Source organism: Molothrus ater, chromosome 10 (assembly GCF_012460135.2).
Source record: "Molothrus ater isolate BHLD 08-10-18 breed brown headed cowbird chromosome 10, BPBGC_Mater_1.1, whole genome shotgun sequence".
In the NCBI taxonomy this organism is placed as follows: Eukaryota; Metazoa; Chordata; class Aves; order Passeriformes; family Icteridae; genus Molothrus; species Molothrus ater.
In genome coordinates this window covers 12,434,417-12,457,536 of record NC_050487.2, presented here as the reverse complement: position 1 = coordinate 12,457,536, position 23,120 = coordinate 12,434,417, and the positions used below count along the sequence as shown (strand labels likewise).

Here is a 23,120-nt window from a genome sequence, read left to right as displayed (position 1 = left end):
GACTCTGGCTCAAAGTTTAAAACCAAGAAAGTGTAAAGTCCTGGCCTGTGCTCATGATGGTGGTGTTCACAAAGAGTTTATGGAGCCAGTTTCTCACTGAGCAGCAGAATGAGGAAAACCTATGCCAGCTGGGGATTTACGCTGTGATTGTTACATGATCCTTGCAAATATATATACAAAAAAGAATGAATTTTACCAATTGATGCCTGAACGAAATGTAATTTATTATTTTCTTTGTCATGGCTGAAGCAATTTGAATGGCTTACATTTTCTCTGGCCATTGAATATGTCAGATTTTTACTGTCTAAGGTTTGAGTGCCTTTGGCTCTGCCAGAAATTGTTGGTTGACTTTCAAAGTGGATCCAGATTTCTCTCAGAGAGGTCAACAGATATGCAGGATTTCTGGAAGTGCCCCAATTAAACATGCATCATTTGCACTGATTTTCCACATGATTATCTCAAATAGCCATGGAAAGGCACAGTTATCAATCAGGAGACTGAAGGATTCAGGTCTGTACAATAGAGAAAGCTGAAGACAGGAAGAGAAAGCTCATTTCTCTTTGCTCTCCCAGTGTTTACTGGGATCATAGTTACGATGTCAAACCAAGTGTAGCTGTGAAGTAAGGCTGATTCTGTATTTCTTTACAGTGAGAAACCAAAGGGTTTTCAGCCTGTAATGCTGGAATTTTTTTGAACACAGGGTAGATGAAATGAACTTTTAAACCAGAGGAATTCAGATCAGCTGCCTGAAGTTAAAATAACAGACTGAAAAACAGTTGTTCACCCTGCCCACAATGTCTTTGCAGGCTGGATCCTTTTCTCTAACCTAGTTCTCACTCCAAAAATTCTCAGTGGCTTCAGGAGACAGAATAAGTCTAGAGAAAGCGCATCTCCACTATGGTCTGTCTGTGTATCAGATTCCTTCCTGAGGCCTCTTGGTGTGGATCTGTATGGGATCCCAGTCTCTCATCTTCTTGTTGGCTCCTACCAGGCAGACCTGTTCCCAGCTGTGAGCATCACTACTTTAAGCGAGCTCACCTCTTCCTCACTTGCACGTGGATCACTCTTTTATTATAATTATTTTTTCCCTGCTCTGCTCCCTAAGACAAAGCTGAAAAGATGTGATGATCCAGAACAGTAAACACAGCTGAAACTGGATGGCCAACATGTGATCATCCTGCATTATTTGTGCTCTAATCTCAGTGTTGGTGGCTGCTTTGAACCAGAAGACGTGGCCAGGAGCATTTTTATTCGCAAAATATGTTGTTCATATTTGTTATAACTTACCTATACGTAATGAAAAGAAGTAAGCCAGAATCAGTCTTAGCAGTAGAAGAAGACCTGAAGGAACCTTCCTTCTCTATTCTGGATGGTCTGGAAAACAAATCCCAGGCTGAAGTGCAGACTAGCATGATTGTAATATCAATGCCTCACTAACAGTCCAGCCCTACGGCTTCAAGAGACTCATTACTGCTGATAAATCAGTTATAACTGGCTCATATTCCATCCAGACACACCATGGTTGTTTTCTGGAAGCCACTCTGTGGTGGATACAAGGGTGATGGAAGCTTCTTGTCCTTCCAGGTGGAAGCTGCTTCTCTGTGGTTGTTCAAAATACTTGGTGAGAATTTTGTGAAAATGTGAGATGCACACACATTTTCTCAAAGATGATGCTGAGTGATGTTTCCATCTTCCAGGACTTGATCCAACAGACTGCTGGCAGCAGCAGTTCCTCTAAACATATTTCCTTTCCCTGCAGATCCCTACCTAGATTCCTACTTAAAATGGTGTATATATATATATAAAAATATATGTCTGTCAAGCTCAGCTTCTGCTTTCCAGGACTCCTTTTTAGTCCTCCTTCACAGCAGGGAAGAGCTCCAACTTCCTGGTTGTGCAACAAGAGAGGTATAAGATAAGGTAAAATTGCTGAGAACTGACCAGGAAATTACTGGTTTATTCTATGTTTAGTGATTTAGTATTTTATAATATCTTAAATTTTTAAAATAGAGCTGAAAAATGGAATTTTCATGTCAGTAAAGGATTACACTGATTTAGCTAAGTCTGATTTATGTGAGAAGCGCAAATGTTAAAGATGTCATCATTGCAGTTTTTGTCACCCCATGAGAAACATCCTTCTTTTCTCCATTACTGCAAAGAATCAAGGGGTTATTTGGCTCCCCAGAATATAATAATACAAAACATGAAAGTAGATTCTGATCATGTATATTCAACCCATGTATTCAGAGGAATCAGTTTGTACAAACCCCACAGTTTAGTTGGTAGTCTTAATTATCTAGTTTGCATCAGTCTAATTTATGTAACAAAACCAAGCTGCTCCATAATTCCCTGCTAGTATGGGATAGAATTACTCCCTCAAACCCAACAGACCTACGTCAGCATATGCCAGTAAAGAATTTAGCTTTAATATTCCAAGGAGCAATATGGCACATGATTCACTTTGGTTCACATTTTTCCCAAGGTCTTCTGTAAAATAAATTTATTTTTAGTTCAGAAGAGAAATGTTTGTACAGACAGAATTGCATGTTTGTACAGACATTCCTAGAGATCCAAAAAGTATCTTTTTGTCTTCAAAAAGTAAAATACAAACCAAACATCCTCAAGAGAGAAAACAAAAGAGCAATTGCTGTGCTTGATCCAGCATCATATTGGATGTTTTTGTGTTGATGCAGCTGTTTCAGTGTCTTCAGCTTCTGGTGATGGACCAGAAGGAAGCAGAAGTCAATGGGCAGATTTTGGTTATTCTACAATTTCATTTTAGTATTTGGAAGGAAAATAATTTCAAAGATAACAAATTCAGAGAAGCTGGTTGAGACAGATTTTTTATATAAGACTTTTAACACACTAAAGTTGCTCAGATTTGTGTTAAATTGAAGAGACTCCTTGGCAGATTTTGGACAAAGCTTTCATTGATCCAGTGAATTGAGGATCTACAGAACAAAGAGTTAGGAAACATTAAAGATTTGGATTATTGCTTGTCACATTTTTTTTGAGGAGGCTTTGGAATTTCTGTCAAAGATTATGAGCTATAGTTTAGTTCACACCAAATATTCCTGAAACTGCTGTGTCAGATCCTCAGAAAATGTTCAAGACCATGACATTTTTAAAGTAATTATTATTGATGCAGCTAATGATCCTGAAATGAAAAAGTGTCAGTGTTGAAAGCCAAGTTTGCAAGAGAAATATCCATATAATTCCAAGATAAAACTTTACTAAAACATTTAAAAATATATATGCATGGTTTTCTCTCTCTAGCTCAATGTGAAAGTTCAATTCTAATTTTTTCTTTACTTTGAAAGTTAATTCTTTAAAAATAAGGTGGTTTTGGTAAATAAATTTCACAGGAAAAGAAACTTGTAGATTGGAAGGATTTGATAAAAAATTGCAATTAATTACTATTGTGTTTTGGATTAGTTTTATTGTTCTTGGAAGTACAGTGCAGTTTCCAATTTTTTTTATTACCTTAGAAATATACACAGTCACTATTTATGAACTTGTCTATGACAGGTTTTTCATTTTTATAAATGTCTACAAACTTTTCACTTTTCTTTTTACTCTGATTCTAGAGAAACTGTGTGTTAAATTTTGTGAAGAAAAGAAGTACAGAAAAGAAATTTATACTGTTACCTTTGGTCAGCATTTCATTATGCTGCTCAGATACCAATGCTGGGTATCATGAAAAATAGCAAGCAATACTTTCTTTGAAATCTAGCAAATAGAGAAATAGCTTCCAAGACTTAGAATGCACCAGCTGTAAACACAAGTGCCTACCCACAGGCAACTACTGCGCATTCAGAGTGGCAGTATAGCTTTCTCTATTATTAAATAACTTCCTGAAAACCTAATTTGCAGGGCAGTTTGATGATGTGAAAGGGAGAGGAAGAAGGTTGGGATAAAACCTCTCTCCACTCAAGGCACTGGTGGCTGTGGTTTTCAATACCCATAAATATCCAGAGAGGAGCCTCTCGCCTCCGCGCACGCCCGTGGTTAATGTGCACAATGTCCCCGTGGTCACGGGGCTGAACTCGCCCATTAGGGCACTCATTTGATCTCTGGCATACCCTTATTATAACCTCCACAATAAGCATGCCTCTGTCAGGAAGCCTCTACACCTTCTCATCTGATGTGAAGCTCAAGAAAAATCCCCTAAAAACATTCATTAATCTATTGCATATAAACCAGTTTGTAATACAGATATAATCCCAAAATTAGTGCCAATTTCATAATGTTTGTTACTGCTAAGAAAGCCATGTTAACTCTGGTGACGTGCCAGGGAATAGAATAGGTGTATCTGTATTTTTATCTATTGAAGATCACCTAAGTGCTCTTTTCACTTATCATAGGTATGCATAGCACAGTCATGGGCACAATAATAGTTCAGAAGAAAGGAAAGAACACCCAGAAATGTTGATGAGAATGAAATAAGATAACTTTAATTTAGATAGGGAAAAAACAGTCGAAATCCTGCTGTCTCTCCTTCACAGTAAAACCCAAATAGTTACATTCAAGAAATATTATTTCTTTAGGATGACTGTGGAGGAACCAACAGAAAACACATCCCAAGGAAAACTGGATTCAAGATGTGGGAATAAAGACCTCAGGATTCTTTCCACCACAACTTCTTGCTCTGTCAAAAGTTGCTTTATTCATATTATTAAGTGGTATGATCTGCCAAGCTACAGGAGGTCTGGGAAGCTGGGGAGGGCTGGGAAATGTACCTCCTACTAGTCACTGTTTCCTTTTAAAGAGTTTCAGATCTATGGGAAGAGCAGCTTTAGGAGTACTCTTGGAAAGAACCTAAAAGAAGAGTGAAGAGACATTCTATTAAATGTAATTACTAACTGAGTTGGGAAAACGTAGTTCATAAGAGGAAAAAAAAGAGAGAAAATAAAAAAAATATGAAAAAGGATTGAAGGAAGCAAAAAAAAAGAAATCATGTTACTTATGATGCTTCCTCCAATATTGTGTGTATGTAGATGGCCAGTCCTAGCAAATATATGATATTGCACCTGCTCAGAATACACATCAGGCATAATTACAAAAGGAAAATTTGGTGGTTGTGGCATCATGTGGCTGAGAAAGGTAAAAAAAAATCTCATCAGGAGACAGAAGAAAGCCAAAAATTTTCAAGATGTGTTTGCTACTATTGCATTTTAGCTCTCCTTAGAAGGAGGTGCAGGTTGATGACAACCCAAATAAACAGCTCTGGCATAATGCCACAATTCAGAGGAAAGCCTGATAGTTGGAGGCATGCTAAAAACACTGGGCTTGATTCCACACTCTGTCAGAATAGCACTTGGATGGCTGGAGACGTGGGTTTCCCAAGGCTGGCTGTGGATCCAGGACTCAGTGCTTCATACATGTGGCTTTAATCCACAGCACTGGCATCAGATGCTGCAATGACCTCATGGCTCTCAAATGCCCACCATAACAGAGCTTCCCCATCCCAAATTGCCCTGGCAACCTCTTTTTCTCATAACACCAGGGACAAAGAACAGGATGGCAGCTCAGTACCTCTATACAGGAGAAACCCCCAGCTGGGGTTAACCTTTGCTATTCAGTGGTCAGAGTCAATCATATGGTGAAAAATGTTCACAGCAAAGCAGAGGATCTTATCCTTTGTGCTTCATAAAGGACTCTTGTCCAATCATATATTTACTCACATACCTGTTATAAATCTTTTTGCATGTATATTCATGCATGAAAAAAATGACAAGGTTTGTATTCCACATAAATAAACATTAACTGTTTTAGCATCATGACCCTCCCCCTACCCCCCCTAATTCCCCCTCTACCTTTGAGAATAAAGTAATTTTATGCATTCTCTCCTATCCTGGGCATGAAAAAGTAAATGCTGTATTACCCCAACTTAGGTAACCCTTAGGATAATTTTTTAAGCAGCAGGAAACTAGGCTATCTGGCTGGGTAGATAATGATATCAGCTGCTTCCTTCCAAAACAACAGGTGCTTTGGCATAAAACTGTACATCATCATACTGAGATGATGACATCAGTTCATACTTCAGCTTAATTATAAACTACCTCCATTAATCCTCAAATAATTAAACATTTTGTGTATGGTGCAAGGTGAAGTATAAAAGCAAAAGGTGCCTAGCTGTTCATCACAGGGTTAAAATGGCAGTTTCTGAATCATTTGTACTTGTGTCTGCCTATTTTAATGTAAACTTCAAGCTGATTTTAAGCACTTGTTTATATTTTTAATGTTCCAGCCATGAGGTAGGTAAAAATAAATACTGCTAAATCTCAATGGAAACTTGATGAAATAACAAAGATATATTGATTGGAATCACATGGAATATATATGGGCATAAATATCACGCAGAAAAAAGCAAAGATGTGAGGGATCAGGCTTTTCATGTACAAGAATAATTGGTGGATAAGTCATGGTTCATGGCCCAATAGCAGAATAAACATTGCAGCATTCTGTGTTTGCAGGTTTTATGCAAGATCTTAGACTCACATTCAGAGCAGCACATCTAATTAAACAAACTCTGGACAAGCAAGCACCATTTATTGAAACATGTTGATTGAACTTTGTAAAAAGGAAGTATTAATGGAAGCAATATTTACATAATTGAACTTATTTTTTAGATAATTCAGTTGACACAGTATACAATCATTTGAAAACTATACATTCATTCCTTGCATCTTCACAGTATCTATGTACATGTTTATCATTGTTTCAAAACTCAACAACAGATTGCTCAATTTTTTATTTGATAAAAAAATTAGTAGACAGAATAAAGTGAGAGCTGAATTTGTAGGCTAAAAGAGCAGAGGAGCACAGCAGATAAAACATTATGTTCTTCTGCCTTTAAAATATAGCACTGACCTTCTTTAAAACAGATGCTATCTTCAGGAGCCAGATGTGTCTCCAAGCAAATTAGTTATAAGAAATACATCCAAGGACATAGCCATTTAAGAATCAATAAATTATGCATTTGTCATTTGTTATTGTAGAGGCTTATGCTGACATCTTTGACATGAACAAAAGAGTCTCTGTCCACAGTAATAGCATTAACAATTTAACAGAGGTGGTTTTATACCAAAAGAGAAGTGGTTTGAAGAAATTACTGTTTATCACCATGTGCATATACACACCTTAATTATTCATTGCATGCCCACTTACCAGCCTACTTCCTGTTATGTAAGTTGTGCTAGATTAAAAAGTTAGAGGTCGGGCACGACTGCTGCACTGCTACTATTTCTACCCACTTCAACCTGAAACAAAGACAACAACACTAACAATTATTTTCTATTAAAACAACCAAATCAAAAAAGTTTTGTTTATTGGTGGCACGTTATGAAAAATTTCTAGCAAGGAGAATTTTATTTTTCTAAAAGCAAAAGCCATGGTGGAATTTTTTTTGTGGGTTTAGTTGAAACATTTGGATGACCATATGGAACTCTTAGTGGTGCCATGGGACCATGCAGCTATGAAATCTGATCACTATCTCCCTAGTGACAGCTGGAGCCTTTACACCATCAGAAAATTTTCAGACTTCTAATTTGTCATAACTACCTCCTGTGGAAAGAAAATATGTTATGTAGTTAGATACAAGAATCTGAGTCTACAGTACTACACATATCAGCTTCTCTTCCTTTTAGCTTTCAAGACTTAAATTAATTTCTTGCATCTTATGACTCATTGATGCAAGAAATAAAACATAAACACAAAAAGAATTAAAAAATATGGGATCTTGTGAAATGGGGGTTACCTCTGCTGTATAGTTATACTGGAGAATGACTCATTTTCAAAAACCTACTTATGTAACAAATGTTGATCCACGGACTTCCAAGTTTCTTTATATTGAAGCTTTCTCTTCAGTTTTACCCTGTTTAGCAAATTAAATTGTAGCTTTGCAATGGTTTCCATTATTTTTTAATTTTTAATGTGCATTCTTTCATTGTCACATCAGGCCTGAAAGGAAACAAAATTCAGTCACTTTTATTAGAAGAACTCACAGGAGAAGGGGATGAGATCTCCCTGCCCACTACAATCACACACTGGAGAGGAAAGCTCTCAGCTGCTCCCAGAAAACAGGTATCCTTTTGATGCTCAGAAATATAGGTGTCCACCAGGCAGTCGCTTTTGAAAATAATGGGAAATGTGCTTCTGTATATCTGTCTGTGGGGGCAAATCCAGCAGAGCTGAGAATCACGTCCCCATGTTTGTTTGTTGTATAGCCTTGGCTTGGTTTCTGGTCTCTCAGGGCACTTTCAGAAGTTTGTGAGTCATAGCTCAGTGACTGTGAGCAGGATAAAAATGTAAACATATGTTATCATTTGCTTTTTTATGGTCATCCTGGTATCCTTGCTAGCCAAGCATCAAAAATGGAGCATGGATACTGCTGGTTCATACTTGGCTGCCATTGGTTTGTCTTTGTGATGGATGTAGAGAAGAAGTTGAGTGCTGTATAGAGAAGCTGAGTGCTGTGTAATCTTATTGACAAGAAGGTAATTGTTGGGTTAGAATCCCAATCCTAGTGCTGCTTGTGACTCTGGAAGTTTCAGCTCAAGCCAGTATTTCACAAAGTTAATGACCGAAAATGACAGTAAGATTCTAATAAGGGATCCAACATTATCTTTCTCCCAAGCCAGTTTTTTCTGTCATATCTAACTATTCTGGATGTTATGAAAGAAATCTAGGGGTACTGATATGAGACAACTGAAGAAATCCTGAGATTATTTATGACTATTGATTACATTAGAAAGCTAACCTGAGGTAGATCCTAATTAATTCAGACTGATTTTCTGTAAAAGAGAACTGGAAGAAGAGAGGCTGTGCAGCCCATGTGACAGAAAAAACACTGGATAAAAGGCACTTACTGTTCCAGTATGACTAGTGCAAGACAGTGTTAGGAAGATATTTGCTTACATTACCAGAAATGATAAAAGACTTTCCATTAAAAAACGATGAGGAAAAACTGTGCATACCCTAGGAGAAAGGAAAGAAACTGCAGGGATAGCATCATGCTATGTAGCAACCTGCCACCAGCTTAGAAATGGACAATAATGACAAATGGACACAGGGGATAAAACCCCAAACACACTGTGAGGAGTTATCTTGGGCAGCTGCACGATGTGTTGTGTCTATTGCTGACAGTTACCCCACGTTTCTGCTTTTTCTACACATTGACAGTGTTTGTACTGGGTGGCATGCCAATGAAATATTTTGATTTGAAGCTGAGCACTGTAATTGTTTTTTTCTTTCCTTAGGAAACAAACCATGATATGTAGGTTGACTTGGAAGCTCATATTTCATGATATCTTGTTCCCTCTCCATCTTGTTGTTGCAAAGCTTCCTTTTAGTACCAGGGCCATTCCCAGATGCCCTGGAGCCCCGATGCACATCATTCATACCATTTTTAAGGCATATGAAGTACCAAGAGAGGTTGGTAAAAGGAAGAAATTGTGTGGAACATGGACACATACAGCTGAACATTTTTCATTCACAGAACTGCAGCTCTAGCTACACATTTGGCAGATTAAATCAATGCATTATTAAAGTAGTCTTAGGTCCAAAATGAGCTTAACATGGGTTTGAAATATGGCTGCTCTGGTCTCCTGAAGTCCTGCCATGTTAATCACACAGACATTTTGCCTTAATTAGGTGGTTGATGGCAGTGTACTCTTCTTGCTCAGCTAGGATGTCATGCAGCAGCACCTCCAGGGCTCAGGCCACAGGAAGATGTTCCAAACAGAAATCCTGTGGGGTTTGCTTTTGACTTTGGTCTCAGAGGACTCCCTTACTCCACTCGCCTGCATGTGATTCATGAACTAGTCCCCTGTGGATACCCACAGGAATGAGCATTCCCAAATAAAACCAGCCTTGTATCTTGCTTTCGGCTAGCACCATTGCCTTGGGCTTGGTCCTGAGTAGAGAGTTAAAATATTATTTCTTGCCAAATTATATGCTAATTTTTGGTTGCAGAAAAAGATTAAACAAGGATTCATTTTATCGTGTTGAGTTCTTTCCTATTTTTAGCATGCTGGAGTTTTTTTCACCATCAACATTTTTGTTGCTTCTTTTTATATGCTGCTTTAACCTTAGCCTTATCCATGCCAAGAGCCAGATTTTAAGGTGCTATCCCCTGCAGAAAACTTTGGTCATTTTATTAAAGCTGAGGATTTGGTCTTTCTTTTACCCAAGCCTATTTCACAAGAATATGAAAAAGGACCCCATTTTACCACTGTTTTTTCCAGCGACAGAACAGCAAAGTTAAAATAGGACCATGTTTAAATGTTTGAAAGTTGAAAGCATCACTGAAGAGCAGTATTTGTACATCTGCTTTTAAGAAGTTTCCTTAATTACAAACTGACTGAATACATGGACACTGTTTTATAGTATCAATGTATATTGTCTGTTATGTCACCTTTTAAGTACCTAAGTAATTGCTGAAATCCAAAAAATTGGACTGTCCCTTTTTCTTAATAATTATTGGAAGGGGGAACCATCCAAGGGACTATGAATATTCACTGTTGTTCATCTTATAGCAATAAAAGGCGGCTGAATTTTGTGGTTACTGGGGGACTGAGGGCCTTAATCACAAGGAGCAAAAGATTTCTGGAAAGGTAGATAAAATCTATGATGCCTACGCTGCCTATTTCTGGTGCACTTTGTGAGCTGAATGAAAACCACTGTAACATTGTTTAATTAATGCTGAATTGCATGATGGCTGGCCTTAGCTCTCTAATTACTATTGGTAGTAGCTCTTCAAATTTTGATTAGTGGAGAGGTGAATCACTATCTTTGATGTGGTGAGGCAGCTTCTGCCACAAATTAAAACCAGGTAGTGAGGCTATAGATTAATTGTGAGTGTGTGGAGCAATTAGGACAGTCTACCTCCCCCTGTCTTCTGTCTGAAGTTTGTCACCTGCGGTAAAGGTCATAGAAATCAAACCTGAATTGTATCAGTTTTGGATGAGATCTCTCTCTCTAGATATAAACACACTATTTTGGGGAAAATCTGTAGTCATTCTAATTTAAAACCTGTTAGATGTCATTTTTTTCCTTGCCAGCAGAAAGAGCAAGTACCAGAGAGCAATCTGCTGCTGGGGAGGGGCTGGGGAGGCTCTCTGGGCCACACAGGGAACAGCAGCATCCATCTGGAGAGCACTTGCAGGGGCTCCCGTGGGGAGCTGCTGGCTTTGCCTCACTTTGTGCTCCTGCAAATGTGTAAAACCAGTTCTAGGAAGCTGGGCAATGGCTCCCAGGATCTGCACTCCTTGGAGCAGTTGCTGCAGGGCTCAGGGAGGGCTTTGCTGGGTGGAGGCCCCAGTCACCCTGCTGATGCTGCCGGTGCCACCAGCACACACTGCCTCTGGGAGGGGTCTGCAAAGGCCTGAACCTGAACCTAAACATGAGAAGAAATACTATGCACTAGTGTGAGATTTTAGGAGCTTTTCTTCATGAGAAATGAGCTTTCCTAATCAAGTCAGTGCCTGGGTGGCTTATTGGGGTTTATTGTGGCTCTCTTTTTTATTTTGAAGGTTTCTGTCTATGCTGTGTCACCATGTACAGGATAAACAATCTGGAATAACAGGGGAAAAAAGGCAGGTAAAAAGCAAATATATTATTGCCAGTAATTTCTGTTCTTCAGATATGATTATGAATGAAAAAAATCTGATTTCAAGAGGTTGTAATATATTCATTTTTTATGCTCTACCATCTTGTTTCCTCCATATATGCTGCTCCATTTTCATCTGCTTTCAGAATTTAGTGTTTGGGCTTGGGTTTTTTCCTCTATTTATCTCGTCCTCCCTTATCAATTCTAATTTACTCCTTTCTCTATATCCTTTGCTCCTATCCCGTGACCTACTGTCATATCTTGCCCTGATTTGTTAGTGGGAGCATGAGAAAATAGTTTCTTCTGAAGCTGCTAAATATGTCTCTCATTTATTCAGCTGGTGGGAGAGAAAGAAGAAGGAATGAGGTTCAGCAAAGTAGCCTTTGTAACCACAAGATTGTTTGCACTTTACTGCCGGAACATGCTGAGACTTGAAACCTTTGTATGATTTTTATAAGTAGAGAGGCTGTAATTGAACATTCTTGCTCGACATTAAGAAGAAATAAAATATTAAAATATTTATTTTCTTCCTTTTTTTATACACACAGCTTTTGAAATCATGTGAGTGGGTGCAATTATATAAATCTCTGTGTAAATAATGAGGCCCCTGTGAACAATTTTAAAGAGAGCACAAGCAGCCTTTTGCGTATTCATTTCAGGGAAAAGCAATCTGGTTGGAACCTTTTACTGGAGGGTTTCACTCACCTACTGTCAAAACTGCTTTCTTGATGTCCACTTCTGATGGATGTATAAAGCTGAAACTCTAAATAGGTTTAAATAGCACAAGATCTAGGCAAAAAAATGAGACACCCCACTTCCATGTTTTGAGCTTGTCTCTGCTTTTAATGAATAAAAAGTATAGATAACCATTCAGAAAAACAGGAATCCTCAAGTGCTTTTTCAAATAAAGCTATCTTCTTTAAATCAGAAGAAAGGAAATTATGTATTTTGGTGCTGAGGTTCAAGCATTTTCTTCTGTAAATAAAAGTGAAAATTTCATAAACACAAAAGCACCAACATAATCAGCACAGAGAGCTTTGGGTGCAACAAACTACCAGCACATAAATAACTGAAAAAGAGAAAAAACTGCATGATAGGAGTTGTTGCCATTTCAGTGATCCTAGAAATGAAAAGAACAGAAAGCAGATTGAAAATAAATGAAAATGACAATATGAAGAAATGTATAGGATTGTGTATTTATATATAAACTGTGTTTCTATAAACATAAGTAGAAAACACATGGCAATAGGAAATGTGCTACCAAATAAGTGAAAAGAAATAGCAGCCAGAAGCTTTTATTTCTGGATAGTTCAGCAAGGGTACAATGACAAGGACCTGCACATTACCAAGGGAAGAGGAACTCGAGTCTGTACACATAAAGACTCTTGTTTTCTATTGAAATAATGTTTGACAGAAGAAAGGCCAGTTATAACCATTAATCTGGTTCAATTTTACTACAATTTATAGCCCATGAGAACAAAATAAGTCTATTGAAGTACATGACAGCAGCAGTACATGAGTTCGTGCTTAAAAATATTATTCGCAATGTTGGGACATCTGGGCAGCCAGATCTAATCGTATTTCTTTTCTCTGCCAGAACTAGAACATCTGACATTGGAGTTATTTGTTCAGACATTTCTAAATAGATAGTGCCAGATAACTGACTATAACCAAAATCTTTCCTTTTTTGACATTATTTGGATGTGTCGCCAGTTCTAAAAATCCCGTCATTGTTAGAGAAAAAAAATGATAATAATGATAAAAAAAGGGCAGAAAGAAAAAGGCATGTTAAGTGTGAACAAGAGCCCCACAGCTCGATCCCCTTTGTGTTGCCTGTGAGGTGCAAAGGAGTTGGTCTCTGTTTACAGCTGCTTGCTGTAGGATCCTCCAGAGGTGGGGAGGTCCAGACAGGATAAAGGGCCGGAGCTGGGTCCTGTTTGCAGCTTCCCAATCCCTTCCAGACAGCACAGGCCATGCAGTGTCCATGCAATGTGTGTAACTGCAGCCTGTGCCCTGCCTGCATGGGCTGGGCATAAACCCTGATGGGATTTGTAGGCTCCCTATTTGCTCTGGCTCTTCCTCAGTCATTTCTGGGTTTAGACCATTTTTGTCAGTCCGTTTGTCTCATCACACTTCTTGTTTTCCTGAGAGAATTTAATGGAGAGTGGGAGTTTCATAATAATCTCCCAGGTTCCACATTTATTTTCCTTAGCTTGCAGGAATGTTAAGGCCAACAGAGAGAAAACAGAACTTGATCTATTTAAATAATGCTTAGTACAGACATGTCTTGATGCACATGGAGAGGAAAGAGTAAAAAGACAGGTGAAAACCAAGCAAAATGAAGCCTTGTGGAACACTGCCTGCTCCACAGCCCTGCCACATGCTGGTCATTAATAGATTTTACTGATACTTTATGGCCAGTTGTCTAATTTTTGGCATTCACCCTACTCTTAGAAGTTTATTGCCTTAACAGAGTGGCATACAGGTTTAATGTGATTTTCTTCTTTGGTAACAGTACTGGAAGTAGTTTCTGATTTGTTGTATTCCAGAGCAGACCATTCTGAGAAATTAGCTCTTTGAAAACATTTTACAGTGTCATCCAAGGCGGACTGACAAATTTTGGACTTAATTCTTTAAAAATCTGTACAGTGCAAAACATTTTAAAAGTTTTTAGTAAGATCTGCTCATTTTTCAACCCATTCTAGTACTTATTCACATCCAAAATATCCATCTGTTTTGAAGAAAAATGTAAAGTGAAAATGAAGTGTTTTTCTTTTTTGAAAAGCTCCATTACCCTAACTGTTTTTATCACTACTGAGAATTTTTCACTCAGCTTCCTACACTTTGGGTTGGACCAGTGCCAGAGCCCACTTCTATGTGTAACACATATTGTGAGTATGCAGAATAGCTTTCCTAATTAATCAAGAATCAGGGAGGTGGGGTAGTCAGACTTCTTTCATGGAAAAGGAGCTGGTAGCAGAGATGCCTCCAAAGCTGGTTCAGAGGAGGCTTCTGGATGATGGAACCAGAGAGAAAGAGGCACCTTCACAGCCTTCCTGTTGAACAGAAGGTCTCGTGATGCATGGAGCTGTGTGTGATGGTGATGCTCCCTGTGGCTTGTTTTCTGGTTACAGATTAATTTGCTTTATGTTCATCTGTCTGGCATGTGACAGTTAATTTATTTTCTCCTCAAACAGAGGCTAAAATTCTGCCACATGCCCTAGGGTGAAATCCTGAACCAACTGAAGCTGGTTCAAGAAGATCCTTGCCCTTAACTTCAGTCAGATCAAGATTTAATCTTTATTCTTTACTTCTTTGGGGCCAAGCTGTCATCTTAATGACTCACAAATACAACCCCTCAATTTCATTGGGATACAGAGTGAAAGTCAACTTAGAATTGAATGTACCAAGATTTTAAGTCTGAACTCATGTAATAGCAGCTATACAAAAATTATAGTCAGTTCACAGACACTTTCCAAAAGTCTGTATTTATTATTTTAGTATGTAAATGCATTATTCAATGATATTTTCTCTTTTTGCAGGGGAAAAAGAAGCTGAAATTCATTTAAAAAGTAGTATGTTGGAGTACAAAAACAGTGGAGGGAAGGGTGAAATATAAAATGTGTGTTAAATCAATTGATATTTTACAAGATGTTTCCATTTGGCCCAAGGATTTTAGACTACTTTAATCAGATCACAGCTGGGCCCTTTTCTATGAATAGCCTTTTTAGGTTAATTATTATAAAATCTCTCTGGTCTGTTATAACTGAGGAGATAGCACTTTCTGTAAATGAAAGTGGTAGGCTGATAAGATACATTTTTTTGGCATTAAGTAACCATGCCTATCTTAATTACAGTAAAAATCTTTCAGCTGAAGGCAGGTTGACTTAACTAACAAGCAATTAAAACAGGTGAAACTATTTTTGGGAGGCAACACTTGGCCACCTGATAAATGTAATGAGATCTTTCCATCCTTGCAGCCTTTTTCCAGAAACCTTGAAACACAGAATGGCTGTAGTGACTGGCTTTAGAGAAATGGTATGTGGCTTTTTCTTTATATAGCACAGTATTGTTAGATTTTTTTGTAAGAGGTGAAAGGGAGCAATGTTGTACTGCAGACATCAATATTGTGTTTTCACCTTCATTTCCATCTTTGGTAGTGACTAGGAGAATAACCATCTAGCCTTTTAATGACAATTTTAAGTAAGCCTAAAAAACTGAGACTTCTTAAAGACAAAACTTAATCGTAAAGAACCCACAGGTGATCTGAAACAGGTATGGAGCACTCAGAGGGGAGGGGAGTCCTAAGGAGCACTTTTTCTGAAATAAATGGGCAGATTTGAAGGAGCATGAGGCCTAAGTTTGGAGGTGACGTGGTAGTGAAGATCTGGAGGCTTTTAGGACAGTGAAACTCCTTTTGTTGTGGTCCTGTGTGAGCTGCTGGGGTGGATCTGGCTCTCAGAAATGTACCTGACTGAGCAGAACGGCTCAGGGAGCTGGAGCGGCTGGTTTAAAGTTGTTAGCAAAGTTCAAATAAAGTGTAAAGCTCAGTGCTTGCAGCATTTGGTTAATAGTAGGCCATTCCAGCATTTCACAGATAAAGTATGTCTTGTTTAGGATTTCTAACACAAAGCAACACAGCATGAACCAGAGCAGGGAATACATTCCAGATGACTAAAAAAATGAAAAATAGCATGGTAAGCAAAGATGAGGCTATGACTAATCAAATTGGCTAGTGGAGACTATTATACTGCATTAAGTACTGAAATATTATGTACCAAAAGAAAGCTGGCAGGGCTGAATTAGTAAGGATGAGTCATTTATTAAAACTCTCAGGAAGAGGAGGTAAGGCAAAGGGACATAAGGTGAGTGGAGCATAAAAATTTTTATGAAAATGCAATTAATCTTAGCACTGAAATAGGACAGCAGAGCCTTCTGTTTTCAACTTCTGCTTTGCTACTGTGGATCAAGACACTTTATCTGTTTTTTATCCTAAATCAGTAGGAGGAATATTAACCCAGTCTCCCAAAACTTTAAAAGTGTCCTTAAAATCTTGAAGTACAAATAAGTGATATATGGTTCCCTTGCTAGGTCTGTTTTCTGATTTTGGACTTTACAAATATAAGTTTTGAAGTGGGTGCTGGTCTTGTCATCATAACCTGGTTAATAATAAACTAAAGCCACAAAGCTGGCAATGCTGGAGCAGTGGTGACTCAACTAAATAAGTCCTCTGATATTCTCTTAATTATGATAATAATGGGCTCACAGTGAAAGGCTAGTGAGTGATAAAGGAATTTGCAGTAATGTAAATATGAGAGTGAACCATAAGGATGATGCCTTATGAGAGCTCCTGGCAGCCTGTGCAGATGGCAAAGCTGGTGGCACTGGTGCTCCCCTCGCCCCTGGCATCTCCAGGCACAGCCCAAAGCAATCCCTTCTAAAGCAGTGCTGAGCCTGGGCTCCAAGCACAAACTGATGGGGCTGCACGTGGGACATTGGTGTGTTTTGATAGTTGGTAACTCAGCCACAGCTACTGTTAGCTGAAAGAATTTAGTCTTGGCAAACTTGTGGGGATTTGGGCTATTTGGTCTTCGAGACAGACTCTTGGCTATTGCTGTAAGTATTGCTGTGCATAATAGTTCATATTATTCTGACTAGTATCCTTGTAAAGAAGGAATTGAGACACTGATGCCTGGTTGAGGTTTACTCTCTGTAGTAATAAGACATCCCATCTTTTAAAAACAGGCAAGACTGAGTGCTTTTGAAGAGGGTAATCTGCATTAGACAGTGATGGATCATTCACTGGGACCTTTTTTTTCCAATCCCTTCAAGGGTTTATTTTTTATTTTTTAATTGCAGATGGCAAAAGACACAAGCAGCACATACTTTTAATCTGCAGGTAAATGGATTGGACTTTTGAAGGAAACCAGTTTAAGCACTAGGACCCCACCCACACTGTAGGAGGTTGTTCTTTGTTTCTCAGCTCATTATTAGTGTTTAAGGAAGCAAAAACTGAAAAGATTGAACTCCAACCCTAGAGAGGAGGGGAGAATATGCTACTTCAACCAATAGGTTCTGTGCAGCTCAATTAACGAAGCAACAATATATTTCATCTGTCAGAAATGTTTATCTTCTCACTAATTAGCAAAGCAACACCACGTTTTGAAAGGAATGCTAGCTCATAAAAATGCTTGCATCCACAGATGCCCTGTGCAGATTGCATCACTCAGTCTGCCTGCGACATGGGTTAAGTGTGGGACAAGGGGACAGGGTAACTTTGCCTTTCCTCTCTTCCGCAGTCGTTACCTCCCTCGCTGCAGCCTTTTGTTTCCACTTGCTGGAAATTTGAAAGGGTGGAGGGAACTGCTGCAGTAGGCCTTGCCCTTGCCCTCTTTGTTTCTGCTAGTCTTAATTAACCTCTCCCTAGGTTCACCAAATTTGTGATTAGAATTTTTTTAAGTTGGGCTTCTGCTCACTAAGCAGGTTTTCTCATAGCTCTACTTGAAACCCCATTATTACCAGTTTGAATGCTGCACTGTTTGTTCTAGAAACCCATCTTAGTAATTTATCCCATATCTCTATTTTCCCCTCATGGAAAATACAATTATTTTAATTCTTCTAATTGTTTTTCATTTCCTACACTCCAAATTTGTCTCTTTCCCCCAGGCATCCCTTCATCTTAGCTCATTGACTGGAAAGGCCTTTTTGGCTCTTTAGTTCCTTATCTCTATTCCAAATGGACTAATATTGTCAGTGTTCAATAAAAAAAAATTAATTTGTTATTTCTTTCATCATGCAGTTGCAAAATTGGAAGGCTTTTAAGATGATTTTTTAGATTTGGGGGTGTTAAGTGCATCTCAAATTGAGATGTCAGTTTTAATGGAAAGTTATGTGGAACTTTGGGTAAGAATGATCATTTGAACAGTAACACAGGTATAAACCTGCCTTGTTGTTCAGCCCTGCACACAGCAGAAAATGGGGAGCACCTCCTTGCTTTCTGCAGGAATAACTATCCCATTGTTCCCCAGCTCCCATGGAGAGTAATCAGAACATTATATTCTCACTTTCTTTATTCTTTTAGTTATTTTGCTTAATCTCATGTAATAGGCAATTAACTTGATTTGCCTTCAGAGCTGGGGAAAAGTATAAATAAACCTGGCAGAGGAGCAAAGTGGGAAGCACAGAGGCTGGAGTCACAGAGATGTCCTGTGTGAGCAACAGGAAATCAATTGCCATATGGCCAGTTATAAATAGGGCCATCACACAGCCTCGTTGTCTTTGACAGCTCCAGGTTCTCTGCTCAAGGTTTCTGTGTGCAGACTTTTTCACCTCACACAGTTCTTTTAGGCAGAGCTGGAAGAGGTTTGGTTGGAGGTTCTGGAAGCAGCTGCTTGTGTTCCTCTGGCAGAAAGAGTGAGGTGCTGACAGCAGGGAGAAACAAGCTGCTGGTGGGACAGGGCAGAAGAGGGCCATCACCTGAAAAAAGGGATGGAGGTCTTAGGGTAGAGTCCCCCAGAAAGGCCATATTTCTTTAGAGATGTCATCTTTTTACTTCTAGAGATCCTTTCCTGTTGGACATTTTTGCTCGTGGTTGCCAAACCAGGACCATAGCAGTCCAGCTGGGCTTTTGTGTCTTCAGCTCTGTTTCTGCCTGAAAAAATACAACAGTTGCCTTTGGGCAAGTGGTTTGGAGGGAGGTGGTGTGAGTGACACCATCACACAGGCCTGGGGACCCAGAGACAGGGCTAATGCCAGGGTGCCAGGGGATATTCCCAGCCAGGGAACTCTGCTCTGGCAATTGTACCTTCTGTGTGGCTTCCCTGGCACCACTGGCACTTCTCCCAAGGTGTGGTAGTTCTGCTGAAGATGGAGAGGTGAGGTACTGTGAGTGAAAGCAAAAGAGAAGATAATTATAAGGATGTGGTAAAGAAAGGTCAGAAATGATGATCTTTTGTCCTTAGAAACGCTCAGTGCTGTGAGGCAGCTGAGTGGGTGTTTCCAGGACTGCAGCACAGATGAGTTAACTGCATTGCCTCAGTCCTTTGGGTGTGAGCTGCTGGATTTGGCACCTGTGAGCACAGCTAAGTGACCAGGTTAATAGGCAGGACATGCAGGTGAGGTTCTAGGTCATAGAAAAATGTCAAGGTTTACTGAACTTTATAGCTTTTTTGTGCATTCTCTTTATTTTCTACATAGCCCTGGTCTTTTTATTTTTCCTTTGGCTCACACATGACTTTTGTTGATTAACTGAGTATCTGGATGTCAGGGAGGCTTCCAAGTGCCCTCACACAAATGGCCACAGGGTCCTGCTTTCAGTGCATTCAGGCAAGCTCTGGCTTTTCTTTTGTTGAGTGTCTTGGAATGCAATCTCTGCTTGGAGACTTGAAATGGAATTACACCCACTATATCATCCAAATTTGTCATATATAAATATAGATGTTGAGATGATTAAACACATTAGCAATTTTCAGTGGTTCTTTAATTCCATCATTCATTATTTTTATTTGATGAACCACTTTCTTATGAAACTTATTAAAATGTTGGTATAAATCTATTCTGAATTCCCCTGATGACTATGTTTATACCAAATGATATTCATAATGATCTACTTTTGAGACTGCATTAGAAATGTGCACTGGCTTCTCAGTTTGTGAGAGGCTGTGTATAGCTCCCATAAGGAATAATGACTAAGATTTCCTTTCTACATTAGGGAGCTGCAGCCACTCAGGCATGGGCTGTACCTCTCTGTCAGCCTCATCCCCTGCCTAGAGACCCCCCTGGGGTCACTGGGGCTTGGGTCAGATCTGCAGCAGCACCTGCAGGCAGCCCTCCCTTGAGCAGATCAGAAGCACTAATGTGAAAGGAGACACAATGGGCAGGGTCTGCTGCCGAATTCTTGTCTGATTTGGGCTCATTTCAGCACCCATGGCATCAGGAACCTCTCAGCTTCCTTTACAAGGCTGCCTTGCTCCCTGCCCTGACCACAGAGAGAGCCTAGATAACTGTGTGAGGCTAAACACCCAAGTAGTTAGACAATTAAAGTAAAATTAATTGAGTCTTTTCCTGAGGGGTTTTGCAGCTCTCTTGACCATCAACAGTAAGGTTACTTTGAGGTAGGGGCTCCACCCTATCCTTGGGTTTACACATTTACCTTTAAAAGCAAATTTATTTGGCTGCTCTTATACCTTTACTGTCTCATGAAAGGCACTTGGCTTTCAGGTATTTGCTGAGCAATACAGTGAAGTGTGCCATTACACATCTTATAGAATTTAAATATTAAACAAAAAAAAATCAGTGGATAAGTGCATCAGGTCCTACTTTATTTATAAACAAACCCTCATCTTTCTGAAAACAAACAGATGCCTAAAAGCTTCTGCCAAAATGGAAGACCATGGAAAATATGTATTTTTTTCACCATAGCCTTCGAGATTTGCTGAGCTAAAAGTTTTATCTTTGTCTTTAATGGTATTTTATTAATTTTTCTTGATTTTAATTTTGTCTAAATGCCTTTTTAGGGACATAAAGACTTCTGCAACTGCAATGCAGCATAGAATAGGATAATTTAATCAATTTCCCAAATAAAATATCCCTAACTATATCTTTGGCAATCCCACTTTGAGCAAGCCTATCAGAAAACTGGTTCTGTGTAATTTCCAAGATGGAAATGCCAGTCTAAGTGGATCCATTAGATGGCAAAGGTGCAGTGCTGGTGGCATGTCTTTGATTTATGTCACTGAACTGGATGTTCTACAGCCAATGAGGCATCATCCACAACATTTGTAAAATTTACTGTGTGAAAATATGGGTTGCTTCAAATGCATTTGATTTTCACAACAAAAGTAACTTCTTTTGGACTCTTAACAGCACATTTATAAATGTCTTTGTTAGAAGAATCATTTAGTGATCTTGCAGATCATAAAGTTGGAAAAGTGATGTCTTTTCTTCTGCCATTACATCAGCTACTGTGCCCTCTGATTAGCCATGCTGACAGTTCATGTAGCCTGCCTGACCACATATTTTAAAGAAAAAAGATGTTTCTTTGTAAATATTTTTTCTACTAATTTTGCTCTATTGTTGCTGAAAAGCTACTGATGAGTATATCCAGAAAAGAATTTATTTTCCTGGTAATAAGTTTTTAATGCTCTGTGCTAACACTTTTTCTCGCTCTCTTTTCTTCCTTTCCTTCTGGCCATACAATAGTATAGGAAAAAGCCCCCTTGGTGCAATGTCTGAGCTCTGCATAGAATTTTGTGAGACTTCTCTTTCTCATGAGGAAGTGTACATGAGGAGGCAAATATTTTGTAACATGTACTCAAGGAAGTAAGCTAAATCAGTGCTAACATCTTTATATCAATATGTAACTGAAAAACCCATAAAGGCCCTGTTTTCATATTAGCTTTCTAAAGTCCATGTAATTAAAATGGAGCACAAGATCTCTGTTTTCTTGAGGCTAGAAGCAGTGCATAGGAATTAGGAAAAAGAAATGCCAATCAGACTTTTACTAAACCCTGTATATTTTTTGTCTTGTATTTTGTTTTATGTGGTCTTTTTAAACATACCCACATAGGCATTCAAAAAACACCCCTGAGCCCTGGGTTATAATGGATTGAGTGAGGATTACTCAGTGAGTCTTATATAAAAATGTTCTTAAAATATCCACCTTGGAGAGAAAAAAAGAAAAAGCTCTCTCTCTCTCGGGAGTGCCCTCTCTAATTATTCATAATTAATAAATAAACAAAGAACTGTGTAGCTCTACATCAAGTAGTTATTAAAAGACTCTTAGAACTAAAAAGACTTCCTGGTCAGAAAGCAGATATCCAGCTGTTCTAAAAGAATGTAGGACTGAATCCAGAAGAATTTCTACAGAGCTTTTTTTTGGTGTTTGAGTTCAAGACAGATCATTTAGGGCTGGAGCATCACCTTTTAAGTGGTTTGAAGCGCACAGAGTTTCACCTCAGTGATCCAACTTGGTCCTGAACTTTTCATGTGAAGCTTCTGATTTTAGGGCATCAAGTGGAAGATGTCCTGGTGTAGGCTTTGATTAACTGCAGTCCTTGTGGTTGGGGGCAGAAGAGATCAGGCTGAGGCTGTGGGTAGCAGTGTGGGCTGGAGGAATTCACTGGGTATTTTTTCAGTCAGATTTTCAGAGAGCTCTTGACAAAATGCAGACGAAGTTGGCCAGGGACCACAGGCCAAGGCGTGCAGAGTCCCTGCTTTGCCTGGCGCTGTGGGACAAATGCAGCCTCCATGGGAGGCAGGAGAGCAAACCTCTCTTTCCTTCTGTTGATGGGTTGGAATGCCAAGAAAAAGCTTTCTTCTTGACTCACTGTGGCTGGAAGTGTGGCACTGCAATAGGTGGAAAATGCTCTCATGCTCCCCCTGCGAGAGCTGCCCGTGGTTCCTGGGGCATCCCTGTTGCAGCACAGCTCAGAGGTTGCCCCTCTCTCCAGAGCTCTGACTGGCTCAGGCTGCCTGTCCTCTTCCAACGCACCCTCCAGGGAGCCCAAAT

General features: G+C 39.2%; 1 long non-coding RNA gene across 1 annotated transcript in view; it reads left to right on the top strand.

Moving 5' to 3' along the window:
* LOC129046775 (uncharacterized) overlaps positions 1 to 7,998 on the top strand; it is a 37,486-nt gene extending 29,488 nt beyond the window's left edge. Inside the window, exon 3 of the long non-coding RNA XR_008508545.1 lies at positions 7,961 to 7,998. This is a non-coding gene — a long non-coding RNA (uncharacterized LOC129046775). The remainder of the gene's footprint in view (positions 1 to 7,960) is intronic.
* The last annotated feature ends 15,122 nt before the right edge of the window (positions 7,999 to 23,120 follow it).